This window comes from Pelodiscus sinensis, chromosome 26 (assembly GCF_052426305.1).
Source record: "Pelodiscus sinensis isolate ZL-2025 chromosome 26, ASM5242630v1, whole genome shotgun sequence".
NCBI lineage: Eukaryota > Metazoa > Chordata > Testudines > Trionychidae > Pelodiscus > Pelodiscus sinensis.
Genome location: NC_143077.1, coordinates 18,376,098 through 18,384,831, shown reverse-complemented (window position 1 = coordinate 18,384,831; position 8,734 = coordinate 18,376,098).

Sequence of the window (8,734 nt, the reverse complement as noted above, 5' to 3'; positions counted from 1 at the left end):
CGTCAGGTCGGGCCGGTGAACTACGAGATCTATCAACCGGATCGGAAGAAGAAAACCCAAATATTTCATGTAAATTTCCTGAAGCACTGGCAAGAACGGGAGGCCCTGATGATTACCCCCTAGCCAGCGGAGCCCACTCTAGGGCCGGAAATACCTGATCTGGGGGAGGAAAGAGAGCCACAGCTGGGAAACACCCTCTCTGCAACCCAGGTGAAACAAGCACATTGTCTCATAGGGTATGTGGAATGAGGAGTAACGGTAGTTCGAACTAGGAAGCCTAGTTCGAACTACCTAGTTCGTGCCCTGTGTAGCCGCGCTGCACGGGGTTCGAACCAGCGGGCTTTTAAAAATGGCGGCGCCCCGCTTATGCAAATGAAGCCCGGGAAATTCAAATCCCGGGCTTCATCTGCAAGTGCGGTATGCCTACATTACCCTCCTAGTTCGAACTAGGAGGGTAGTGTAGACATACCCAGAGAGACATTTCGAAAGACCTTCACAACCCAACCCGGCCATACTGGGGTAATAACACATAACATTTGGACCCCTCCAGGCCAAGTGGTACGAGAAGGTACTCGGCCTCTCCCCCGCCAGATGCGGAAGGTAGTCGAGGAGGAAGTCCAGTCGATGCTGCAACTGGGAGTGATAGAGCGCTCCCAGAGCGAGTGGCGTAGCCCAATCGTCTTGGTGCCGAAGCCAGATGGCAGTGTCCGCTTCTGCATCGATTTCCGACGAGTAAATGAAATTTCAAAATTTGACGCCTACCCCATGCCGCGAACAGACGCACTGTTAGAACGCTTGGGGAGAGCCGACTTTATAACCACCCTAGATCTTACAGAGGGATATTGGCAGATCCCCCTGGACTCCGAATCGAGAGAAAAAACTGCCTTTTCAACTCCCCCGGGATTGTTCCATTTTATAAGGATGCCATTCGGACTCCATGGGGCCCCTGCAACATTTCAGCGAATGATGGACCGCTTGCTATCCCCGCATACGGCGTATGCCGCCGCGTACCTAGATGATGTGGTAATTTACAGCCAAGATTGGGAGGAACATCTGGAGCGGGTAGCGGCCGTAATGCGGACATTGCGGGATGCCGGCCTGACCACCAATCCCACGAAATGTAAACTTGGCTGGCAGGAAACCACCTACCTCGGGTACCAGCTGGGGTGGGGCCTAGTCCGGCCTCTAGTAGGGAAGGTGGAGGCGGTCCAAAACTACCCGGCACCCAACTCCAAGAAGAAAGTAAGACAGTTTTTAGGGTTGGCAGGCTACTATCGCCGTTTTGTGCCACACTTTGCAACTCGAGCCGCGCCTCTCACGGCGCTCCTCAAGAAAGACAGTCCTCAAAGGATGAGGTGGTCGCCGGAATGCAAGACAGCTTTTCAGGACCTAAAAGCCGCTGTGTGCAGCGAGCCAGTTCTGTTCAGCCCCGATTTCTCCCGGCCCTTCATTGTCCAGACGGACGCGTCAGACTGCGGACTGGGGGCAGTACTGTCCCAGGAAATTGAGGGAGAAGAACACCCAGTGCTGTATATCAGCCGAAAACTATTTCCTCGAGAGCGCCGCTACGCCGCAATTGAGAAGGAGGCCCTAGCGATAAAGTGGGCCATCGAGGCGCTGCGGTATTACCTCCTTGGAGACTCTTTTATTCTTTTTACAGACCATGCACCCCTACAATGGCTCCATCAGATGCGGGATACCAACAGTCGCATCATGAGATGGTACCTGTCCCTCCAACCGTATGTATTCACAGTGAAACACAGAGCAGGGAGGGACAATGTCGATGCCCTGTCCCGCAGGGAGGAAGAGCAGAATCCCGGTCCCGGAGATTGGGAGCTGGACTTAAGGGGGGAGGAGTGTAGGGGGGTGGAATGGCCACCCACTGAGCCGGAGGCGGAGGAACCCCTCTGGGAGCCATTTTGGGCCCAGCCTAGCCCCGCCCCCTCACCTGACCGGAAGTCAAAGGGCGGGACTAGGACTATAAGAAGGCTGCCTGGGAGCTCAGTCAGGGCCCAGCCCAAAGTTATAGTGAGGAGGCTGCTGTCAGGCAGCCCCATCATTGGGGAGCTTCACAGATCCCATCGAGCCCTTGTGGGGGATGAGCCGGGGGGCAGAGCCAGGATTGTGCACTGGGAGCAGGGTGGGCTCAACCCCCCTTGCAGCAGCAAGCGCCCCGCGATCTGCAGGGTGGGAGGCGAGTCCCAGTCCCCGCGATGGCCATGGTGCGAATCCTGAGCAGCGCCACTCGCCTTCCACAGGCATCTGTGGGGACTGGAAGAACCATTTCACAGCGGCGCAGAGCAAGGCCTTCGACGGGATCTACCGGGACCGCATGGGAGGCCTCCTGGGGGCGTTCCCCTGGGATGCGCCCTGGGATTGAACAGTGGGAATAAAGCATCCAGGAGACCACGAGGAGCCAGGGCTGAGTTGCTGGGAGTGGCTGGCTGCCGTGGTTCACACAGCCTATGGGAGGGAATGGCTCCGGCCTGGCAGGATGGACCAGGCTGAGGAGCGTTGCCTGGCTTGGGCATTTCATGCCAGTGCTACCTGCCATGCCCTTGCCCTCCCTCCCACCAGGTTCCATAATCAGCCTGGCCTCTTATTGCCACAGGGAGCACCTCCAGGGTCAGCCTCCAGCCACTGCAGCTCGCTCCCTCGGCCTGTGACACCTCCCTGAACCTTACCGGCACCGCTCTACAGACTGAGGTGCATGTTCTGGGAGTGAGGTGTTGTGTCATCGTCTGCCCTGGAACTCTGGGTGCCTTAAATGCTCTGCTGCTGGGCTCACAGCCTGACACCCACAGCCTCCGACAAGCCCACAGAGCCCTGTGTGCGCCAGCCTGTGGCTTCCTTCTTCCCTCCAGAGCTGAGTTTCCCCCAGGCAGGCTTTTCGCAGGAGTACGAGGTGCAGGCTTCCTGTCTCCTCCTTGCTGGCAGGGCCCATCCCACTTAGCTCTGACTCCTGCACTCCCCACACCGCCAGCCCCCTGCCCTGAAGGACCCGAGCAAGGCCAAGTAAGTCTTCTAGTAAAATATTACAGCTTCAAAAGAGAAGCAATGTTTTGGTAAGAGAGTGAAGGAGAGAGGTACAGATTGGCCTTTCTCACCCTCGTTGTCTGAAGAAACAGTTCAGCATTCAGTAACTAAAGGGTTCACCCTGGAAAGTGGGTGACCAGGAAGTGTTGGCAGGTAGCCAGGAGAACCAATGGGAAGACCGTGTTAGAGTTGGCTTGAAAGGGAATCTGCCTGCTGCTTTTCCTTTGGGCATTCAAACCAAGAACTGGGGGGAAGGGAGATGAATACCCATGCCTAGAAATGGACTAGACTTTGGAAGTACAAACATGTGAGTAGATAGGGAATGTTTATAGTTCTACACAATTTTCTTTGTTTTGGTGTTTAGTTAACCCCCCCTTACGCTGTAACTAAAACTGAATCCCAGGGAAGCAATTCTCTGTGTTTTAATCTATTCTTTTCTCAGCTGCTCTATAACACCTAGCAATGAAGTATCCTTTATCAAGAATATCTTTTTGTTTTGTTAATAAGAACACCCTTTTAAAGACTAGGATCTGATTCTTGTGTCCTGGAAAGTAAGAGGAGGTGGGTGAGTGCATGACTAAGACTGAGAGGTCAGCTATCAGAGATTATTGGGTTTTCTTCAAGCTTGCTAGTGGTAGCAGAGCTTGGGATACCCCTCTGAAGAAGTTCCCAGGAGCCAGCATCCCACACCGGCAGCTCCTCATAGTTGTGCCATCCTCAGCTGTGGCATCTCCTGTCTGGGATCGGATCTCTCTGCTTGGGAAGAGGGAGGACGTGGCTTTGGAGGTCACTGGGGGGCCTGGTGCTGTGCAGAGGCATCAGTCGGGCCCCACACACACTCCCCACATCAGTAGGAGCCATGGGGAAGCAGAGCACAACAGAGCAAGTGCATTTGTCCAGTGCTGTCTGACTCCGCCATGGCTCCTGCCACACAGAGAATAGAGGGGGCATGACTGCTGCCTCCATGTGGTGCCAGCCCCCCAGTGATCCCCAAAGCTGCATCCTAGGGTACAAGATGCCACGCAGGGAGAGGGCGGGGTGATGGTGGGAAAGAGCAGGGCATGGGGCAGTAATGGACAGGAAGTCCCAGGCCAGATTGTGCAATTGCTCCAGCTGAGGATGGCCCATGGGCTGGGGACAGTGCTGCTGAACACGATCTGGGGGTTATCCAAGATCACAAATGGGCATATGAGTCAACAAGGGAATACAGCTGCAAAAAAGGGTTTGTCTAAACAGGGCTCTGGCTTGTCAGATCTGGCCGGTGCCTGTCCTCCTCCACCAGTCTCAGCTGACGGACTCTGTTGGGTTCTGGCTGCCACACTGTAGGGAAGATGTGGGCCAGGTGGAGCGAGTCCAGGGGAGAGTCACAAAAATGATAAAAGGTGTAAAATACCTGACCCATGAGAACGCCATAGACAGTCTTGAGAAAAGAAAAGGTAGGGAGGGCCGATAACAGGCCTTCACGTGTGTTACGGGCTCTTCTAAAGGGGCTGATGATCACTTGTCTCTATGTCCACTGAAGTTGGACAATGTGTGAGGGACTTTACCTGCACCGAGGGAGATTTAGGGGAACTTTCTGTCCCTAAGGGCAGTTAAGCTCTGGAAGAGGCTCCCAAAGGAGGCTGTGGAATCGCTGTCGCTGGAGGCGTTTAAAAAGAGGCTGGGCAGACACCTGTGAGGAATGGTCCAGGGTGACGTGCTCCCCTCACAGCTCAAACTTGAAGATTTCAGGGGGTTTCTTGACGCCCTGCCCCTCCAGGGCTCTGTGCTTTCTGCCTCGCTGCTCTGAACGAACTCCCCGAAAACATCCATTGAGCTGCCTCATCATCCCTTCCCTCCGTAGCACTCCCCGTCTCCATGACGCCTGCAAAGCCAGGAGAACCCTGGGGCTGATGGTGTGATGAGACCACTGCCTCTCCTGGAGACGATGACTCCTTGTGCTGCCCTCCCAGGCAGTCTGGGCGCTGAACTTCTCTTCACTGCTCAGGTGCCCAGCACAGGGCGGTTCTCCTCATGGCGCAGCAAACGGCTTGGCTGGGGCTGGGACAGACCGGACTGTGTCTGGGCACAGCTGAGGGCTTCCGCTCAGGGCGAATTGCTCAACTTCGGGGCTCCTTACAGTCCCCAGACTGGTTACCTCTCCAAACAGGCCACAAACCAGTCTCACAGAGTGCTTCAGCTGCCTGCCTGAAGCCTCACGAGCAAAACCCCTCCGAAACCCCAGCAATATCCGTGCCCCAGATGGCCCCGGGCCTCATACACCGGTGGGGGGGTCTTAGCACCCAATCCCACCTACCCCGAACAAGTTCTGTCCGGTTCCAAGAAACCAGCCACAGATCCTTGGTCAATTTACCCTCTGGACCTTACCCACAAATCATGCTGAGCCAATCCTTTAGCATCTAACATCTAAAGGTTTATTATTACAATAAAGAAAAGCATGAGAGTAAGGTTGTTAAAGGATAGTACATTACATGCATCAAATTTCCCGGTTCTCGATGCAGCCTCTAGCAGAGATGTTACAGCTGCTGGCTTACAAGTCCTTGTTGCGCATCCTAGGGTCAGGATGGGCACACAGTTCTTCCTGGCTCTTCGATCCCTGCACTGCTGCCTCTGGGATGAAGTGCTGAGCTGAGTACCAAGATGGAGTCGACCACATGGCCTATTTATCCCTCCTTCCTGGTCTCTTCTTGGCTACAGCAGGTCACCTGGCCCATGGCTTATCCCTGTGTTCCCTGCTGGTAGCCACTAGGTATGAGTCACCACTCTTGAGGTGTGTCCTTGGCCTAAAGAGGGCTATTGTTCCAGAGCTTTACTCGTTAGCATATCCATAGGCTGAGCTGCTTTGCCCATAGTTCAACCACATACAGAGAAACATCTGGTATCCATACAAAATACATGCTTATAACTTCACATACCAACATTATACAATCACATGAATAGCATATATGGAATCAGAAGAAAGTAGGCTTCTACTGGACACCTCACGTGGCCCCCCTTTGTGCCACTTTTGGGGCCAACACCCCCACATGGGTGCAGCAGTGATCTGGCTGCTCCCCTCAACATCCAGTAACATGACTGGGGGCAGGGAGGAAAAGTTGCTTTCCTCTCCCCCACATTGTTTCCTAAAAATCCCCCCTCACTTTCTGTGTCTAGCGTCAGGAGTGAAAGCAACTTAAAATTCTTACAGGTACTGTGGTACCACACCTCCCTTTGTGGAGGTCAAGGCAAGAGCTTGAATCACAGAATCATAGAATAATAGGACTGGAAGGGACCTCAAGAGGTCATCGAGTCCAGCCTCCCGCCCTCAAGGCAGGACCAAGCTCAGTCTACACCATCCCTGACAGATGTCTATCTAACCTGTTCTTAAATAACTCCAGAGAGGGAGATTCCACCACCTCCCTTGGCAATTTATTGCAATATTTGACCACCCTGACGGTTAGGAATTTTTTCCTAATGTCCAATCTAAACCTCCCCTGCTGCACTTTAAGCCCATTACTCCTTGTCCTGTCCTCAGAAACCAAGAGGAACAAATTTTCTCCTTCCTCCTTGTGACACCCTTTTAGATATTTGAAAACCGCTCTCATGTCCCCCCTTAATCTTCTTTTTTCCAAACTAAACAAGCCCAGTTCATGAAGCCTGGCTTCATAGGTCATGTTCTCTAAACCTTTAATCATTCTTGTCGCTCTTCTCTGTACCCTTTCCAATTTCTCCACCTCTTTCTTGAAATGTGGCGCCCAGAACTGGACACAGTACTCCAGCTGAGGCCTAACTAATGCAGAGTAGAGCGACAGAATGACTTCACGAGTTTTGCTTACAACACACCTGTTGATACAACCTAGAATCATATTTGCTTTTTTTGCAACAGCATCACACTGTTGACTCATATTCAACTTGTGGTCCACTATGACCCCTAGATTCCTTTCCGCCATGCTCCTTCCTAGACAGTCGCATCCCATCTTGTATGTATGGAACTGATTGTTCCTTCCTAAGTGGAGTATTTCTCTTTATTAAACCTCATCCTGTTTACCTCTAACCATTTCCCTAACTTGCTAAGGTCATTTTGAATTATGTCCCTCTCCTCCAAAGAAGTTGCAACCCCACCCAGTTTGGTATCATCTGCAAACTTAATAAGCGTACTCTCTATCCCAATATCTACATCATTGATGAAGATATTGAACAGTACGGGTCCCAAAACAGACCCTTGAGGAACTCCACTTGTTATCCCTTTCCAGCAGGATTTAGAACCGTTAACAACAACTCTCTGACTACGGTTATCCAACCAATTATGCACCCACCTTATCGTGGCCCTATCTAAGTTATATTTGCCTAGTTTATCAATAAGAATATCATGCGAGACCGTATCAAATGCCTTACTAAAGTCTAGGTATATGACATCCACCGCTTCTCCCTTATCCACAAGGCTCGTTATCCTATCAAAGAAAGCTATCAGATTAGTTTGGCATGACTTGTTCTTCACAAACCCATGCTGGCTATTCCCTATCACTTTATTACCTTCCAAGTGTTTGCATATGATTTCCTTAATTACCTGCTCCATTATCTTCCCTGGGACAGACGTTAAACTGACCGGTCTGTAGTTTCCTGGGTTGTTCTTATTCCCCTTTTTATAGATGGGCACAATATTTGCCCTTTTCCAGTCTTCTGGAATCTCCCCTGTCTGCCATGATTTTTCAAAAATCATAGCTAAAGGCTCAGATAGCTCCTCTATCAGCTCCTTGAGTATCCTGGGATGCATTTCATCAGGACCTGGTGAACAGTGGGATGGGGAATGTGGGAGTATGGGGAGCTCAGGGCGGGGGATGAGGAGTGTGAGGATGTGGGGGAGCTCAGGGCAGGGGGTGGGGAGTGTGGGAGGATGGGGAGCTCAGGGAAGGGGTATGGTGGAGCTCAGGACAGGGGGCTGGGGAGTGTATGGGTGTGGGGAGCTCAGGGCAGGGAGTCCAGGAGTGAGGGGGGGCGCAGTGCAGGGATTGTGGTGCAGGAGTCAGGGGTAGGTGGTGGGGGGTGTTTGGAGGCTCAGGGCAGGGGACTGGGAGTGCAGCCACTACACTACTTGGCCACCAGATCCCTGGAGTACACTGTGGCTGTGCAGCCCAGCGTGCTGACAGCACCCAAAGCCCCGCCCCCAGCCCGCCAGGCTTAGTGGGGCACCCCAGAGCGGCTTCCTATCGCCCTTGTCTAGCACAACATGGACAGTTGGTTCCCACTACCGTGATCTCCTAGGAGACTGAGACACCATTCTGCCAGGACGGCCCAAGCTGCTGAGGGAAATTGCCCCTCACCATCCCGTCTGTCCAGGTCCCTCTGCCTCTGGGTTTGTTCTTCAAGGGCCAGACGCGTGGGGCTGGGACTGTCCTTGTTCTGTGTTTGCAGAGTGCCCAGCAGAATGGCTCCTGCTTCACCCCTGGCCTAGAAATAACCAGAACAGGCAGTTTGGGGAGGGAAGAACCAGGGAAGGGAAGGTTTGGGGCCGGGGGCTAAGAGGCGGGGCTGGGAGGCAGGGCTGGGGTGGAGATGCAGATGTAGGGAGTTGGGGTGGAGGCTGGAAGAAATGGAACTCAAGGAGCTGGAAGGGTTGGTGAAGGATGGAGTAAAGGGAGGGGGGCCAGGCTACAGGACATGGAGGTGCCAGCCACAGGAGGGAGGAAGAGACGTTTGTTTGACAGGACTCCAGGGATTT